The sequence below is a fragment of the Gobio gobio genome (genome assembly GCF_949357685.1).
Source record: "Gobio gobio genome assembly, chromosome: 8".
NCBI classification, from domain to species: Eukaryota; Metazoa; Chordata; class Actinopteri; order Cypriniformes; family Gobionidae; genus Gobio; species Gobio gobio.
Genome location: NC_137114.1, coordinates 6,990,049 through 6,993,239, shown reverse-complemented (window position 1 = coordinate 6,993,239; position 3,191 = coordinate 6,990,049). Strand labels below are relative to the sequence as shown.

The following is a 3,191-nucleotide window of genomic DNA, read 5'->3' as shown; positions in this document are numbered from 1 at the left end:
AGGATCTCCTGTTCACTAGACAGGCGCTTTGACCAACTAAGCCACAGCGCCATATACTACCAAAGCCTAAAAGAGGGGACAAGAGGTAACACCGACAAGGCACTTAAGTATAGCTTTCCTTCCACTTTGTCCACTTTTGTGTTTTGCTTGTTTTCATCTGTTTATTTGTCTGACCTGTTTTCATAATGTGCTTCCAAATCTCTACTATTACCACACACACCCGTAAATCACGCTCAGGACATTCTAGACGCCGTAATCCCAATAATCTGCGTAGTGTACCTATTTCCTCTGCTACATTAATGTCCATTCCAATTGGTCTCTGGAATTGCCAGTCTGCTGTAAACAAAGCAGACTTTATTTCATCTCTTTCCACTCATTCACATCTCAGTCTCATGGCTCTAACTGAGACATGGATCAAACCAGAAGACACTGCCACTCCTGCAGCTCTCTCAAATAATTTCTCTTTTTCACACACCTCTCGCACGATTGGGAGGGGCGGAGGTACTGGTCTGCTCATTTCAAAGGATTGGAAATTTGAGCCCATCCCTTCTCTATCTGGCAACTGCTCATTTGAATCACACTCAATCACGATCACTCACCCTGCTAAAATCCATGTTGTAGTTATTTATCGCCCTCCAGGTCAACTGGGGAACTTCTTGGAGGAGTTGGATATGTTACTCTCTCACTTTCCCGAGGATGGCACTCCTCTGGTACTGCTCGGTGACTTCAACATTCACCTTGATAAACCACAGGCTGCAGACTTCACCACTCTTCTGACCTCATTTGACCTTAAGCGAGTATCTACTGCAGCTACTCACAAATCAGGTAATCATCTGGACCTTATCTACACGCGCTACTGCTCCACCGACGACCCTTTAGTTACTCCATTGCACACCTCTGATCACTTTCTCATCACTCTTAACCTCCTACTGACTCCTGACACAACACACACTCCTCCCCAGATCACCTTTCGGCGTAATCTACGCTCACTCTCTCCCTCCCGTCTATCCACTATGGTTTCATCCTCACTCCCTCCACCTGCTCAGTTCTCAGCACTGGACACTAACAGTGCTACTGACACTCTTTGCTCCACTCTAACATCTTGCTTGGACAACCTCTGTCCCGTTTCAACCAGGCCAGCCCGCACCACTCCCTCTGCCCCCTGGCTGTCTGATGTTCTCCGCGAACATCGTTCTGGGCTCCGGGCGGCAGAGAGGAAGTGGCGAAAAACTAAAAACACTACTGACCTGACCCTGTATCAGTCTCTCCTTGCTTCTTTCTCTGCTAATGTCTCCACTGCTAAATCTACATACTACCACAACAAAATCAACAACTGCTCTGACTCTCGTGCACTTTTCAGAACATTCTCTTCACTCCTTTGTCCTCCTCCCCCCCCTCCTTCATCAACTCTTACAGCTGGCGACTTTGCATCATTTTTCACAAATAAAATCTCCTCCATCAGCAGCCAATTCTCCGCACCACAAACCGACACGCACATCTCAACAACCATCACACATACGCTCCCCTCTTTTTCTCTGCTCTCTGAAGCTGACATCTCCAAACTCATCCTTTCCAACCACCCCACTACCTGTCCACTTGACCCTATCCCCACTCACCTCCTTCAGGCCATCTCTTCTTCTGTTACTCCTGCACTCACTCACATTGTCAACACCTCTCTTCACACCGGGACTTTCCCCACAGCATTTAAGCAGGCTCGGGTAACCCCACTGCTTAAGAAACCCTCTCTGAACCCAGCACTTTTAGAAAACTACAGACCGGTATCCCTTCTGTCTTTCATTGCAAAGACACTCGAGCGAGTTGTTTTTAACCAGCTCTCTACGTTTCTTGAACAGAACAACCTCCTGGATATCAACCAATCTGGCTTCAAAAGTGGCCACTCAACTGAGACTGCCCTGCTCTCGGTTACTGAAGCACTGAGACAGGCAAGAGCGGCTTCCAAATCCACAGTACTTATCTTACTGGATTTGTCTGCTGCTTTTGACACAGTTAACCACCAGATACTCCTGTCAACTCTCATGGAGATGGGCATCTCAGGAACTGCTCTCCAGTGGCTCAAGTCTTACCTCTCAGGTAGGTCCTTCAGAGTGTCATGGAGAGGTGAAGTGTCTAAGTCACATCATCTAGCCACTGGAGTTCCCCAGGGCTCAGTGCTTGGACCACTTCTCTTCTCCATCTACATGTCATCACTGGGAACTGTCATTCAGAAACATGGCTTTTCCTATCATTGCTATGCTGACGACACTCAACTCTACTTCTCATTTCAACCAGATGATCCCACGGTTGGTGGTCGTATCGCTGCCTGCCTAACAGACATTTCTGCCTGGATGAAGGAACATCACCTGCAACTCAACCTTCCAAAGACAGAACTGCTTGTGGTCTCAGCCAACCCAGCACTTCATCATAATCTCTCCATTCAGCTAGGATCATCAACCATAACTCCGTCCAGGACAGCCAGGAATCTTGGAGTTGTGATTGATGATCAGCTAAAATTCACTGACCACATTACTGCAACATCCCGGTCCTGCAGATTTGCGTTATACAATATTAGGAGGATCAGACCCTTCCTATCAGAGCAGGCCACACAACTCCTGGTCCAAGCTCTTGTTCTCTCCAGACTGGACTATTGTAATGCTCTTCTAGCGGGCCTTTCGGCATGCACTATCAAACCCTTGCAACTGATCCAGAATGCAGCGGCAAGGGTGGTCTTTAACGAGCCGAAGAGAGCGCACGTCACGCCTCTCTTCATCAGTCTGCACTGGCTGCCAATAGCTGCTCGCATCAAATTCAAGTCACTGGTGCTCGCCTTCAAAGCAACCACTGGCTCTGCACCAATATACCTAAACTCGCTTGTTCAGACTTACACACCCTCCAGGAGCTTACGGTCTGCCAGTGAACGACGCCTTGTAGTGCCATACCAAAGAGGCATGAAATCACTCTCACGGACCTTTTCCTGGACTGCCCCCACCTGGTGGAATAACCTGCCTATCTCAATTCGAGCCGCCGAGTCTGTAGCCATTTTCAAAAAACGGCTAAAGACACGTCTTTTCCAGCAGCACCTAACCAATCAAGAATAGCACTTAACATTCCATTCGATTCATTTTCTGTCTGTCTAATTTATTTAAAAAAAAAAAAAAAAAAAAAAAAAAAAAAAAGTTGTGTGTTCTGTGTTA

The 3,191-nt window shown here is 47.3% G+C and overlaps 1 long non-coding RNA gene across 1 annotated transcript; it reads left to right on the top strand.

Annotated features, from left to right (window-relative positions):
• Window positions 1–760: 760 nt before the first annotated feature.
• LOC307130770 lies at window positions 761–2,757 on the top strand. The gene is made up of 3 exons (XR_013817086.1): window positions 761–825; window positions 1,854–2,091; window positions 2,290–2,757. It is a non-coding gene; the product is annotated as an uncharacterized lncRNA (long non-coding RNA).
• Window positions 2,758–3,191: the final 434 nt, after the last annotated feature.